The sequence below is a fragment of the Callithrix jacchus genome, chromosome 14, assembly GCF_049354715.1.
Source record: "Callithrix jacchus isolate 240 chromosome 14, calJac240_pri, whole genome shotgun sequence".
Lineage (NCBI taxonomy): Eukaryota > Metazoa > Chordata > Mammalia > Primates > Cebidae > Callithrix > Callithrix jacchus.
In genome coordinates this window covers 76,837,293-76,853,123 of record NC_133515.1, presented here as the reverse complement: position 1 = coordinate 76,853,123, position 15,831 = coordinate 76,837,293, and the positions used below count along the sequence as shown (strand labels likewise).

General features: G+C 40.4%; 1 long non-coding RNA gene and 1 pseudogene across 1 annotated transcript in view; both read left to right on the top strand.

The window, feature by feature from the left end:
• Window positions 1-15,831, top strand: part of LOC128929643 (uncharacterized) — a 99,969-nt gene that overhangs the window by 58,497 nt on the left and 25,641 nt on the right. Inside the window, exon 3 of the long non-coding RNA XR_013526661.1 lies at window positions 1,298-1,382. This is a non-coding gene — a long non-coding RNA (uncharacterized LOC128929643). The remainder of the gene's footprint in view (window positions 1-1,297; window positions 1,383-15,831) is intronic.
• Window positions 11,359-11,456, top strand: LOC118147573 (U6 spliceosomal RNA; annotated as a pseudogene).

Sequence of the window (15,831 nt, the reverse complement as noted above, 5' to 3'; positions counted from 1 at the left end):
GGGGCGAGGAAGGACATACAAAGGTTGCTCTAGTACATTTCTGGTTTTGCTTCCTACTGTAAATGACTTTTGTCATATGACTGGGGGAGTGTGGTGGTGGCAATAAGCGGAAAAAGCTGAGTCTAAGAGTTGCTTTCTGGATTCTTTTATTAGGGTCAATGTAATCTAAAAAAGTTGACTTTTGAGAAAAGAAATCTTTTCTGTTTTCTACAGCCAGACTAAGGATTTGGTGATGAATGGTAGGTGGGAACATGATGGGACCCTGACTGGTTATATGGCCTCTCTGAGGCTCAATTCTTTTATCTCTAAAAGAGAGAACTGTCTACCCGGTGAGAGAAGATCTCTTGGGAGCCCACTGAACTCTAATGTAATGTTATTATACAGTAAGTTCTCACTTAATGTCATTGATAGGTTCTTGGAAACTACAAGTTGAAGCAAAATGACATATAACAAAAACATTTTTTTCTCATCAATATTATAACAAAATGGTAAAGGAAATGACATTATTTATGGACGCACTGTGTATTGTTTTTGCTTAAAGTCATAGATTCCAAGAACCTACCAATGACATTGAGGACTTACTGTATTAGTATCATTTATAACTACAAAATGACTTAATGTACCACAAAATATGCTGATTTCATGTTAGAGACCAGATAAATACAAATATTTTGTTAAAGTGTCTCTCTTCTTCACTTTACCAACCTTTACCAACCTCCTTCCTCCAGAATATTTATCCAGAATATAAAATGCCTCATCAACATGAGAGAACAGTAGGAAGCACCCATTTGTGGTAATCCTCTGTATGGAGGAGCCCGTTACATAACCACAGAGGCACAAAGCTGCGGTTTTGAGAACATCTTCCCACACCAGTTCTAAGCATTGACCTCGACTACATTAGCTAACACAGGAATCAGCACTAGTGACTTTTGAGCCAACAATCAACCTCTCCTAACACATGATTCTTCTAGAAAAATATGTGAGATTGGAGATTACCTGTGATGGTTTGGATTTAGATTTTGCCTCAAGGTTCAGGCAATGGTAAATAGGCAGGAGTTTAATAGGAATTAAGGTTATTTGATAACTCCTGGGCCACTACGGATAGAAAGGATTGGCAATTTTGTCATTTGGGCTGCCCCTGATTGAAGGCACAGACCTGCTTCATGAAGTGCTGAAACACAAGCACAGGTGCATCAAAGTGAGTGGTAACCAGCTTAATAGTATGGGTTAACCCTAACCAGATTCATTTTATCGGAAACACAAACACGAATCACTTGTTCTTACTTTTATTTTACAGTGGTCTCAAATAGTCAAGATGCCCTGCTGGGAGGAGCTTCTATTCCTGCTCTGTGGAAGAACTGGGCATGCCAGATGCCCAGAAGGTAAGAGGCTCACATTCCAGGTGGATCACTCTGGTTCTTCTCATCAGAATCAACTAGAGAGATGGGCTCCCTCTCCAGCCCTACCCAGAAGCAGTGACCAACCTGAAAGGAAAGATAATCCATTGCCCTCTGGAGAACTGGTCTGACTCTAAATCAGGAGCCTGCAAACTATTTCTATAAAGGGCTGGATAGTACATTTTTTGCCTGTAATGGCCTTCCAGTCTGTCTCAGTTACTCAACTCTGTGATTTTTGAGCAGCCATTGGACAGTATGTAAATGAATGAGCCCAGCCCCATTTGGCCCTCCACCCACAGGCCATAGTTTGCTGACTCCTGCAAGAGTGAAACCCTTTATGAACTAGAGAGTTCCATGCTTGAACATGGGCCCAGAAAATACAGGAAGGCAAATCTCACACATTGGCAGTTGTGTGTCTCCTAAGTGCTTTGTGACGGTGTTGACTTCCAATTCTTAGGAGAGGCCTTGGGCACCAACCATACGCTGACCCAGGAAGAAGAGGACTCTTGGGAGTGAGAGTCAGAGAATGAGTACCAGGTGCCCTTCAGAGCCCTCAGCCTTCAGACTGACACAACAACAGATCATAGTCTCCTAAGTTCTCTGGCTTAAAGCATGGGAGCCACACTTACCCTGCCAGGCTGGAACCCCAGTTCTTGGATGGGGCTAGCAGCAGCCATGCAGAATGGGCATGTGGGTAGTATAGGAGAAAGAATGCTAGGTGGCACTTGGTCGGCAACTTGCAATATCATATTTCTCAATTGTATCACCAAATGTGTATTATCGTCCTGTCTTACAGAGAGGAAATATGAGCCTCTCCTGCCAAATAGAAAGTTTCAGGCGGCAGAAGGATGACCTTGGCAGACAGGGAGGTATCCTTTTCTTGCGCCTTCCTTCAATCTGCCTGACCCCGGCTCTGCTCGGCAGTGACCCATGCTCCCCTGACCACTTGTCTCCAGCAGAGCTGTGATTTATCCACCTTGCTCCATCTGGGACCTGCACCCAGGCCACTTTCCTCACTCCATCCTGGGCTGGCAAAACTACCCCATTTGGAGCTTCTTCTCCAGGGTTTCAACCAAGTTTAGAAAAGCAACAAAACAGCCAGCGTGCAGCCTATCCTTTTAAAGAATGTCTTTGAAGCTACCATGTTCTTAAACATTTTCAGCATGTTTTTCAATCTTTTCATTATTACTATAGGGAACACTCTGAAACTAAGGCTATGGTTATAAGGAACTCAGAATCACCATCCCCCAGTATGGTTCCATTTCCAAACAAGTTCAAGAAACAGAATCCAGGCAAGTAGCATGTGAACAATGCCAAAAGATGCAACCAATACAGTGAAACTTTGTAGTGTTAGAGAGATGAAGGAGGTTGGAAATTACCCTCTTAAGTTCGTTCTTTCATTGTTATTTATTTTTAAAGTACTGCTTGTGCAGAACCCAAGGACAGCTACACATTTACTGCATATTTATATTTACTGCCTCCTGAGACATTAAATGTAAACGGCTGCAGCAGGGTCTTGGTAACTGTCCAGCGGAAGCACAAATTAGAAAAAATACAAAATAAGCTTCCCTGAGCCCATGAATTCACCATATCATGAATATGTAAGATACATTAATTAGTTCATTAATAGGCTCCAAGACATTGCAGATGCTGGGTGTGTGGGCAGGCACCACTGACGCAAAAGTTAATGTGTGTGGGACACTTTGCCAAACTCTGGGGCCTGTGTGGGTTGAGGCACATATGTTGGGGCCTCCATCAGGGCTGGTTGGAGGCCTGGGCAGGACACAGTGGTCTGGGGCTGAGGAGTACAACATACAGCTCCACAGGGGCCTCGGATTTTAGCATGTGTGCAGGTTAGTATATTTGGGCAGTGTGTGTCTGCTCTTAGAGTCTTCCACAGATGATAACCTGGAGTCCCCAAGGAATAGGGTGATGCCAGCATGGAGGAGCCAAAAATGCTAATCTGCCTTCAAAATTCAGCATACACTGGGGATATCATGATTCTAAGCAGAAGAGCTAAAAGAAATGCAGTTCATCCAGGCATGGAGTTCAAGTGCCTTGTCCCAGGACCCATGTAGCATTGACACTTTCCTGAGCTCCTTTAAGTGATGCAATTATCAAGCCTCTTTTGAAGATCTTTTTAAAATACCTTTTCTTCTTGCATTTTTTAAGGAAACATAAGCTCTTGGGCGAACTGTTTTATAACAGCAACATTTGCTGTAAGGAGGTGCTCATATTCTCTTAGTGTAATAACACCAAGAAGCTGAAAGGAGTGAGAGATCTCTGTGAGGGAAATGGCTTCACAATATGCTCCTCAGGCTGCCATAGATCTGACATCCCAGAAACATTTGGAAGACAGAATGGAGTTAGATTCCATAACTCAGGCTATGTGGCCTACCTGCTGGGGATGCTATGGTCTTCCCTGCCTCCGCTCACCAAGTTGTGGCAGAAGAGCCCCTTCTCAATTGTTCTGGGTCTGATTAACCTTGGTATGTTAGAAGGCAAGGGGTTATCGAAGGCCAGGATGTTCTTTGCTGTCTCTCATCATGCTGTAGTTGTTGAAGACTGGATTACCAACCGAGATTTCAGACAGGTTACAGAATGTCCTTTCTGGTTCTCCAATGGAGTCTCTTACTTGATGGGTAGCTGAGAAAGAAGGAGGCAAGGGGGCTTTAGTTCTTCTAGAAATCTTGATTCTTCAGAGTTGATTGATTCATCTCTTTCCTGGAGTCAGGGACAGGCAAATTCGCAATTTTACTCAATGCTGACAAATTCCAATAGAGGTAAATAGCTCAAAACTGGCCGGTACTCTGAGCTAGGACCTGATGAAGGAAAGAGATACAGAAGGAAAACAGTGTCCTACCACAAAGCAGCAAAGACACATTGCCTTGGTGTCAACACACTTATATTTCAAGCTTGGTTCTGCCATTTACGATAAGTGACTTACTGCTAATTGTTAACTTCTCTGAGTCTCAATTTGCTCATCTATAAAAACAATGCCTGCTCCTCAGTGTTGCAGCGAGGGCTTACTATGCAGTGAGCAGCAGGCAGCTAGACATAGTAGGTGGTAGGTGCAAAGTAGCTGCTGTTGGGATGCTTAGGTTTCACTGTTTCAGCACTCATCTAGAACTGATACGCTGTTAGATCTATTTGACCATCCTGTGAACAAAAGATACATTGCTTCCTAGGAGTATTTTATTTTTCTAAGCCAAACACTTGGTGCATAGGAACCTACCACTTGCATTTAGTTTTCTTATTTTGCATAAAAATAAACTGAAAAACCGGTGCTTTTTGTGGCCAAATTTAATCCTCAAACCTCTTTTTCAAATGCTCTTTGTGTATTTTCTTTCCTTTTTGGAAAATTCCTTTTGGTATTTAGGAAAATGTTTAATTTTGTTCTAATGGTTACCTTTGTAGTACTCTTTATTATGTTTTTAAAAATTTTTTCAATCTTTTACTCTCTGTCAGTTTTAAGTGGTATCTTTTGACTTCCTATTACTTCTGGTGTAAACTCAATAATCTTATTCTACTTTCTTTTTTCTTACCCACTTCTCCCATTTAAAAACTTGCATTAATTCTATTCTGTCAGAAAATACAATGTTTAACTACCTATCTTATACCCTATCTCCAGCCTTGTATTAGTCCTAGAGCTATATATGAAATGCTCACCTTCAATCCTCCCACTGAAATGTCCCCAGTCAGCTCTTAGTTGAATAAAGCAAAATTAATTCTGCAGTGGATTCGTCAGGAAGAGCATGTGGGCACAGTATTCTTGAGTTCTTGGATCTTCAAAACCGTTTTTCTACATTGTTAATATTTGAAGAACAGCTTGGCTAGATATAAAGTTCTTGACTTGCATTTTCTCAAGTTTCTCAAAGTTCTGTTTCACTCACGTCTTGCTTTACATGTGGCTGAGAAATCCAATGTCAGTCTAATCCTCTTCACCTTTCCAGCTATTTTATGTTTCCTCCAAAAGGCCATATGAATTATTTTCTTTCTCTTTAAAGCTTAACAGTTCTACCAGGATATAGCTCTGATATGATTATGCCAGGTCAACTACTTCAAGGGAACGCTTTCACTTATAGATTCAGTTTTTGATTTATTTCCAGAAAGTTTCCTTTGATTACAATTTTACATACTAATTATATTCTGTTGTTTTGTGTCCTTGTTCAAGAACTCCAGTTGGACATCCGTGGCCAGTCTTCCACTTCAATCACTTTCCTCTGGTCTTTTTTACTTCTTTCTTTACCTCCCTTTTGCTCTCTTGTTGTTTTCCTGTTGGTCTTCAATGCCTTTTAGCAAATTTCCCTTTAAATTTATTCTCCCTTGGGCCTCATAATTTTGTCTACATTTCTGGTATGAATTTGCCGTTTTCTTTGATATTCTTGCTATGTTCAATAACTATCATTACATTTCTTCCTCTTTTTTTTCTTAATTCATTTGTGTTGCTGGGTTTTATATTTCTGATTCAAAGTGTTTTCTTTTTATATATCTCCAAATTCTATTTTGAAGAAAATTAATTTTTGTGGGAGTATTATGTTACAATCTTCCTCAGCTTCATGGTTCCCTCCACCTGCCCCTGCCCCTGCCCCTGAGGTGAGGGAGTATTTTTTTCAGCTGAATTACCTCGTTTCACTTTTTAACAACAATTTTATCTGGATATGATTGCTGTGTTTCTATATATCTTCATTCTGTGGAGAGAGTGCTTCATGTGACAGCAGCATCTCCTCTCAGTTCTGCCCTTTTCTGTGAAGGTTTTTTTTAATGGAAGATGTTGATGGTGAGATTAGGAAGAAAATGAAAGGGGCTACTCTTATCTTTTTTCCTAGAAACATTAATTTGATCCTTTTCTTTCCTTCTTTCCTTTCATGGCTATCTCACCAAGGAATACCACCACTTTGGCATATTTCATTCTTAAGAATCAGTGCTTCTCCCGGGCTGCCACTTCTGGGCCTCACTCATTTCCAAATCTTTTCCTGCAGCTCTGAACTGCCAAGTTCCAAATTGCACAGAGCATTTCTTAACTTGGTTGGGCTTTCTTTTGAGAGTGTCCATACCTTATGTAAGCCCTTAATGCCCCTCTACTATTTTCGATACCATTATTTAATACTTCCCTACTTCACTTTCCATACCCACAGGCTTGAAGCAGTAGGCAAAAGGTAACTGTTAGAATGTGGTTCATTTTTCTACTTGCTGATAATTTAAAGCTTGTAGTATTCTCCAATTCTTCGTAATGCTAAAGCCATAATGCTATTTTCTATTTTCACTCTACTTATTTTCAGGGTTTTGTAAGTTGTACGGGGAGATTTGGAGTCAAGCAGCTGCCATCATTTTCCATTCCTGTTTTGTGTTCACTGAATTTCTTGGATTCGCATGTTGATATTTTTCAACAAATTTGGAAAAAATTTTGACTGCATATTTCTTCAAAACATTTTTTTATTTCTACCTGTCTTCTTTTTTATCTTGAATCTCTCTCTCTTCTTTTTCTGGGGATTTTAATTACATTTATATTTGAACCCTTAATACTTTCACAGATAACAGAGATGACTTCTCTAGCCTTTTTTCTCTTAGCTTTCATTTGGATACTTTCTACTGTTCTGACTTCAAGTTCACTGATCCTTCCTTTTGCAATGTTCGCTCTGCTGCTAAGCCCATCCAGTGAACTTTTTATTTTAGATATTTTATTATTACTATAATTTTCATTTCTCTACTGATATTATCTATTTGTTTACTCATTATATTTATCTTTTAATTTGAACCTTTATACATATGCATAATGGCTGTTTTAAAGTCTTTGTCTATTAATTCCAACATCTCTGGGTCTGTTCCTATTTCTTGTCAATTTTTTTCCAGGATATAGGTAACATTTGCTACTACTTCACATGTCTAGTAATTTCTAATTGTGTGCTGGATACTGTAGATTCTTGGAAACTTCCTTCTCTTGGCTTCTGTGACACAATGATCTTCAGGTTTTCCTACTACTACTTTGGGATTCTAGCCATCTTATTTAACACTCGTTATCCTCTACTTTGTGATTTTTGAATTGCAAAAATTGTGATTTTTGAATGTCAGAGATCCTCATGGCTCAATCTCATATTTTATCTTTTCTCACACTATATTTTCTCTTTAGCCAGTCTCATCTACACCCTCTGCTTTAATCACCACCTATACACTGATGATTCAAAACTGTATAAATTCAGCTGAGACCTCTTCTCTGACTTACTCGACTAATCACTACTTGTTTCAATAACACATCCACTTCAATATGTCCAGAATCAATATTGTGATTTCTCTGGCCTGCCAACATGTGCGCACACACACACACACACACACACACACAATATGAAATAGGGAACTTCTTCCAGTGATATAAATTTCACTGAATTATACCACCACCACTTCAATTATGCACACTTGAAATATAGGCACCTTGACAACTCTCTCCCTCATCCCCCATATACATTCCATCTTGAAATTTTGTTGATTTTATATTTCCACTTATCTTCATTGCCATCTCTCTCTGCCACTACCCAGTTTTTAGCTCCCACCATCTCTCACTTGCATTATGAAATAGCTCCAAATTTATTGTGCACATCTAATCTTGCCCTGCTACAATCCGTTCTCCAAATCATTGCCAGGATTATATTTTTGTAATGCATATCTAATAATGCAAATCTGATTCACTCTCTCTCTCTCTCTTTCTCTCTCTCTGTATTTCTGTGTGTGTGTGTGTGTGTGTGTGTTCCTCTCTCTCTCTTTCTCTCTCTCTCTCTCTCTCTTTCTCTCTCTCTCTCTCTCTCCACACGCGCACACACACACACACACACAGTTTTAAAGTGGGCTACCATTGTTGTCCACTGCTTTTTGGGTGAAAATAAAAATCCTTAACATGGGCTGGTCCCTACCTAACTCATGCTTCCATGTTTTCCTTGCTCTCTCCCATCCCTCTCTGTTGTCCTGGTCCTATCTGTTCTGGATTTCCTGAAGCATATCTGCCTCTGGTCTTTGCCTGTGCTATTCCATCTGTATTAAATGCTCACTCCTCTCCTTATCACCTCCTCCAGATCTGAAATCAATTGTCCTTTTCTGGGGAAAGCATTCCCTGAACCCCTTGGCCAGTCAATCTCACACTTATGCTCACATTGGCACAATGTATTTCTCATTTGTAGTCCCTATAATGTTTGTAATTTCACATTTATTTCCATGATTCTTTCATTCATGTATGACACCCCTACTGAATTTTAACTGTTGTGAAATCAAGAATTGTGTCTGTTTTGGCACACTCATATTTCCAGTATCAATCATAGTGTAGGTGTTCAATGAATATTTATTGAATCAGTGAATAATGAATAAAAGGTATTCTTCCATGTTTCTGTTTTATACTCACACTTAGCTCTCACTCTACCTTTCTAACAAATGGCCTAAGCACAGGAGGATGCTGAAAGGGCTGTTAAGGCAGCAAGAAAATCAAGTAACACAGAAGCAGAGTCAGTTGGCTCCTTGCCCTTAGAATTCTCAGAAGAATTTTTTGCCTCTGCCTTCAAAATGAAACTGTAATATTAAAACTGATCTTGTGGTCCCTGGAAGATGAACTACAAACCATCATCAAAAAATATCTAATGTTGGAGCTGGTGGCTGCCTTTGTCCTTCCCATCTGTAAGCCATGAAAAGGAATCAAAATAATTCTGTCATCAAGGGCATCACAAATCCTGGGTCTTCACCCGATTCTTAATGCTTCATGTCTAGCACGAGCACTTTCATTTTCTAGGGATTCCATACTATACTGTCTGGCCCCTGGCAGGGCTGGGATATAGTTATCTTGGTGGAATAGGGTCAGCATTTGTAAGAGCGGCACTTACAAATATTGTCGGGCACTGTAGTGAAAAGAGTAAGCCTGGGGAAGTGAGGGTAGTTACCAAGACCAACTCTGAAGCAATGACGGGTGACCAGAAGTGAGTCAATGTCAGAAATTTCTACAGCGACGGAGATAGCTTATAAAGGTGAAGATCCAGTAAATAGTCTGGGGTTAAAAAACTCAAGTGAGGGAGGGTACAAAAGATGATGCCGATGTCAGGGGCAGAAAGATATCAGCAGGCAAGTAAGGCCGAGGACGCACCCATCTGGACAAGACCGAATCGCTTCGGTAATTGGCTTTCTTGGTTTTAGTCATTTTTATCTATTCCTGATGCTCATGTGATATTTTCTCTTTCTGTTTCTTGGGTGAGTTTTAGTATCTCAAACACATGCAAGTAGAAAGACAGAAGTTCTTAGGTAGTTTTTTTAGTAATAGAAGTTCTTAGATTTTTTTTTTTAAGGGAGAAAGTACTGAGAAAAAATCATCGTTCCTTATACAAAGGCCTTCATTCCTCACAAACATAGAATTTTCAGTCAAGAACTTGGTCCTTCAAAAAAGAAAAGGAAAGAAAAGAGAGCATGAGCTCTATCCCTCTTTTGACTAAATACTGCCACTGACTCCTGTTTGTGCTAAAGGCTGTCTCTTGTTCCACATGTCAAATGCATACTTGTAAAAACGCCACTTGGCTCCTTGGATTCCCCAGTCTTAGCAGAAAAACAAAATGGTCAATAATTTATTTTTACATTCAAACTGAACTGAACATTTTTTGGTGATCCAACCCCACAGATGCAAAGTGAAAGAGTTCCAGAAAAGCCAGTGAGAGCCATGAGATTACAAGTCTGTTAGCACATTTCTTTCAAGGCTTACAGAATCCCAAGTCTTGCCTTGCTTCAGGAAAAAGAACTGGTTGACACTTGAGAGGTTTCAAGTCACAAGAAGCTGAGGCCTATTGTGAGAAGCGTACGGGCAGTGGGGCCAGGTCACATACTGCGCGTCACCCACTTCCTGCCTCACCGCCCACCCTGAGATGTCTGCTGGGTGGGAGGAGGCTCATTGCCAGAGAACAGTCTGGTGTTTTCTGTTTCTGCTGCAGGAAGTCCCCCTTCTTCTGCCACCCCTGCAGCGCTTCAGCCTGGAAACAACTTTCAGAGAGGAGAAGGGAAACAAAGCTTTCAAAAGCAGACGCCTATGGTGGGGTTTGAAGGGAGGGGCTCCTTGTTCAAGCATTTCTCGCCCAGACTTGAAAGGACACTTCAGATTCGTTCATTTTAGGGTTGATGCTTCTTCAGTCATTAAGAAGCCACTAAGAAAACTGACCCTGGGAAGACAAATTCCTGAAGCTGAGTCAGATACAGCCAGCTCTTACCACACCATCTGACCCTCGGTCCCCTCTGACCTCATCTCTTCCCACCTCCTCTCCATCTGACTTAGCAGTGGCCACACTGACCTCCCTGTGATTCAAGAACAGTTCCTACCTCAGGCCTTGGGGCCCCTTGTTTTTACCCCACATACCTGTGTGGCTTCCTCCCACTGCTTCCAAGGTTCTGCTCAGAGGGCATCCTGTCAGACTGGTCTTTCCGGGACACCCATCCTGATTATTATACATTTCCCCTGTTTCTTTTTTTTTTTTTTTTGAGATGGAGTCTCGCTCTGTTGCCCAGGCAGGAGTGCAGTGGTGTGATGTCAGCTCATTGCAACTTCCGCCTCCTGGGTTCAAGTGATTCTCCTGCCTCAGCCTCATGAGTGGCTGGGACTACAGGCACCTGCCACAATGCCCAGCTAATTTTTTGTATTTTAGTAGAGACAGGGTTTCACTGTGTTGCCCAGGCTTGTCTTGAACTCCTGAGCTCAGGCAATCCACCCGCCTCAGCCTCCCAAAGTGCTAGGATTACAGGTGTGAGCCACCACACCCGGCCCCTATTTCATTTTCCTTCGTGGCACCTTTTACCACCTGATAACGTTCAATGGCACCTTTTACCACCTGAAAACATTCAAACTTGATTTGTTTGCAATAGTCTTGCCTGACTAGAATGTAAGATCCATGAATGAGAAGAGACTTTCTGCTCTACCCTTGGCACATAGTGGGTGTTCAAAAAATATTCAATGGCTTACTTCGGCAGCACATGTACTAAAATGGGAATGGCACAGAGAACATTAGCACGGCCCCTTCTCAAGGATGAAATTATGCAGCATTCCATAATCTCGAGAAATGCAAATCAAAACCATAATGAGATACCATCTCACACCAGTAGAATGGCTATTACTAAAAAGACAGAAGGTAATAGATGCTGATGAGGCTGCAGAGAGAAGGAAATGCTTATACACTATTAGTGGATACATAAACTAGTTCAGCCACTGTGGAAAACAGTTTGGAGATTTCTCAAGGAACTCAAAATAGAACAATCTTACTGCTGAGTATATACCCAAAGGAAAAGAATTCATTCTGTCTTAAAGACCCATGTTCACTGCAGCACCATTCTCAAAAGCAAGGACATGGAATCAACCCAAGAGCCCATCAACAGTGGACTGGATAGAGAAAATGAGGTATAAATATACCATGGAATATTATGCAGCCATAAAAAAGAATGAAATCATGTCCTTTCAGCAACATGGATGGAGCTGGAGGGTATTATCTTAAATGACCTAATGTAAGAAACTAAAACAAAATATTTGAAGAAAGAAGGAAGGAGAGAGAGATGGAGGAAAACTAAAGGAAGAGTCACGGCCCTGAGAGAATACAGCACAGGCTGGGGGTGAGATAAGGAGTGAGATGGGGGCTGAGTGACATCTCTGAAACTAGACATGGAAGGCCCCAAAAGAAATGTTCCTACTTCATCTTTCCCTGTGCCTGGGATAATTTACTCCTGGATGGTAAAGATATGACTTGGTTTCAACTGTGTTGAATTAACCTGGGCGATGTTACAAGCTGGCATTGCTTTGGAAGCTTGACCTTGGTTTCAAATGGGATCTTGTACATTGCTCAATGACCAAGTCACAAAGTTGCATAACGATATTGACCCACAGTCATGTTATTGTGGAGATGGCAATGACTGGCCAAAACCAGGTGTTCTCCTTACATTTCTGCCCAGCTGATACTCTCAGAGAGCTCCTCGCCACGAAAACCAAGTCACTGTCCCAGTGCCAGAGGCCAGGACAATTATGGGGCTTTCCCAACTGTGTGTTCTTGCTGCCAATCAGCTCCCAGGCCTAGGCTTCTGAGAAAGAGGCTACGTACACAAGTTGCAGAGCTCTCCTCCCCTTATGCCCTCTCCCCTTCCCCAAACCCACAGTAGCCTTTGCCATAGAGCGTATTCTTTTGACCTGTTCTGGTCTGCTAGCCTAAGTATTCTCCAGCCCCTTTAAGAAGGTAACTCTTCCCTGACCCTCAGTCTGAGGTCTAGAGGCCCTTCTGCTTTGTCTCACAGGCATCTGCCCTCCTCCCCTCATCCCCTAGAACAGCACAGCAGCAGCCGGTGCTGCCTCTGAAGCCCTCTCCCAATGTTAGCTAATGGGAACCGCATGGACTCCTGTCTGCCGTACAAACGGAACAGAATTTTCCTTCAGAGCCAAATCCAGCAAAATCCACAGTGATTTTCAGTCTCATGACACATTCTGATCTCTTCTCTTGCCCACTTTTGGTGCTGCAGAGTGGATCACCTTGCCTTATACCCAAGTCATTATTAAAATGTATCGAAAAGAGAGAGAATTTAAAAAAAAACACTGAAAAATCACCTTGCAATTGTATACCTCAGAAGGCCTTTGACCTAATAATAATGTGTAACATTAAGGCAAATAACCAAAACAACTAAATTTTTCCATTTATTTCCTTTAGTGGGCTCAGTTGCAGATATATGAATCTGACCAGGGTCCTGATCACTCCCTGCTCCCAAAGACCACCCCTTGAGCCTGTAAGATCCAAAGCCAACCCAGTGGATTAATGTACAGGTCTATGCTAAGCCAGAAAGACATGGTCTCCTATGAGATGCCAGGAAAGTACCTAGGGCTTCCCTGGGCTCACCCCCTGGGTAAGCCATAGCTTGGCCTGGCCTTTTAGACATTGTGCAAGACCAGCTTCTGTGATCTCTGTAGGCCCTGAAGTCCAGACATTGTAACCAACACTGACCTAGATCCAGTGCCAGCATGACAAGAAGTCCCCTCAGATTCAACCTTTACATGAAAAGTAGCTTTGAAATGACCAATCCACATTTGTTTGTTTGTTTCTGCTTTCCACAGACCTTTCCTGTCTGTAACACCAACCTCCTCTTCTTGGCTCATCAGAACATTCATTCTATGTGATGAAATAAAGTGTTGCCCAATTATAGAATCACAAATAAAGCCAATTAATGTTTTTCATATATGTTTTAAAGTTTTTATTGATACATAATAATTATACATATTTATGAGGTATGTGTGATGTCTTGATACAGCCATAGAATGTGTAATGATCAAATCAGGATATTTAGGATATCCATCACCTTGAACATTTATCATTTATTTGAGCTAAGAACATTTCAAATCTTCTCTTCTAGCTATTTTAAAATACACAATATATTTTTGTTAACTATATCACCCTACTGTACTACTGAATGCTAGCACTTACTCTGTTTATCTAACTGTATGTCTGTACCCATTAACCAACCTCTCTTCATCCCACACACCCTTCATAGCCTCTGGTAGCTACCATTCTTTTCTCTACCTCCATGAAATCCATCTTTTTAGCTCCCACATATGAGTGAGAACATGCAATGTTTGTCCTTCAGTGCCTGGCTGATTTTACTTAACAAAATGTCCTTCAGTTCTATACATGTTCCTGCAAATGACAGAATTTCATTCTTTTTTATGGCTTAATAGTATTCCATTGTGTATACATGTATACTACATTTGCTTTATTCATTCATCTGTTGATGGACAATTAGATTAATATCGTATCTTGGCTATTATGAATAGTGGTGCAATAAACATGGGAGTACAGGTATCCCTTTGAAATATTGATTTTTTTTCCTTTGAATAAATACCCAGTAGTGGGATTTCTGGGTCGTATGGTAGTTCTATTTTAAATTTTTTAAGAAACCTCCATAGTGTTTTCCATAATGGCTGTACTGATAAATGAATTTAATAAGGTTGCAGAATATAAAATCAGTATACATAAATCAGTAATATTTCTATATACCAATAATTAACTTGCTGAAGAAGAAATCAAGAAAGTAATCTCATTTAAAACAGCTATAAAAATTGTCTAGGAATAAATTTAATCAAATTGAATAAATTCCTTCTGATGAAAGAAATTGAAGAAGACACAAATAGAAAGACATTCTATTTTGAAAGACATTCTATTTAGAATAGAATAGAAAGACATTTCTATTCTATTCTAATCCATGCTCATGAATTGAAAGAATTAATATTGTTAAAATGACCATACTACCCAAAGTAATCTATGGATTCAATCTCTATCAAAATACCAATAACATTCTTCACAGAAATAGAAAAATAATCCTAAAGCTTATATGGAACTACAAAACACCCCAAATAGCCAACCAATACTGAGTAGAAAGAACAAAGTGGTAGGCATCACACAATCTGACTTCAAAATATATTACAAAGCTACAGTAACCAAAATGGCATGATATTTGGTATAAAAACACTCACACAGACCAGTGAAACAGAATAGAGAATCCAGAAATAAATCCACATAGTTATAGCAAACTATTTTCAACAAAGGTGCCCAGAACATACATTGGGGAAAAAATACTCTCTTCAATATTGGTGTTGAAAAAACTGGATATCCATATGCAGAAGAATTAAATTGGATCCCTATTACACCACATACAAAAATCAACACGAAATAGATTAAAGACGTAAGTGTAAGATCTGATACTATAACACTACTAGAGGAAAACATAGGAGAAATGCTTCAGGACATTGGTCTAGGCAAAGATTTTATGGCCTAGAACTCAAAAGCACAGGCAACAATTAAGATCTTTAAAGGAAATTTGTTGTGGTTTTGTCTTAGGACATTAGCAATACAAGTGAATTTAGAACCATTTGCCTGATCACTTACCATAGAATTAACTACCTTCAAAATGTGTAATGACTTCACCACTTAATCCCTTACCATTTTGTTATAGTCAGGAATCCTGCGGGCCAGGTATTCAATAAGGACACAGTAGAAGTGGGGCTTTCACCCTGAGTGAGAAATGGTAAGCAGACAAGGGAGAACAGGAGAGCAATTAAGAGTCTTGCAAACGTTGCAAAAATCTAGACTTGGAGGGCAATTACTACCAATTATAAGAAGTGGTCAGGTTCCAAATGTCTTCAAAGGCAGAGCCAACAGGATTTGCTGGTGTATTGCATGTATGGTTGTGAAAGAAATAATGACATCAAACATGACTCCAAAGTCTTTGGCCTGATAAGCTGTAAGTTGCCATTCTACGACGGAAGAGACTGTACCTCAAGCAGGTTCTGGAGGGAATTTCAATTCCAGTCATCTTAAAGTGAGATGTCTGCTTACATTCCAAATGGAAAAATAAAGTGGGAAACTGGATATACAGAACTGAAATCAAAGAAGTTCAAACTGGTAAT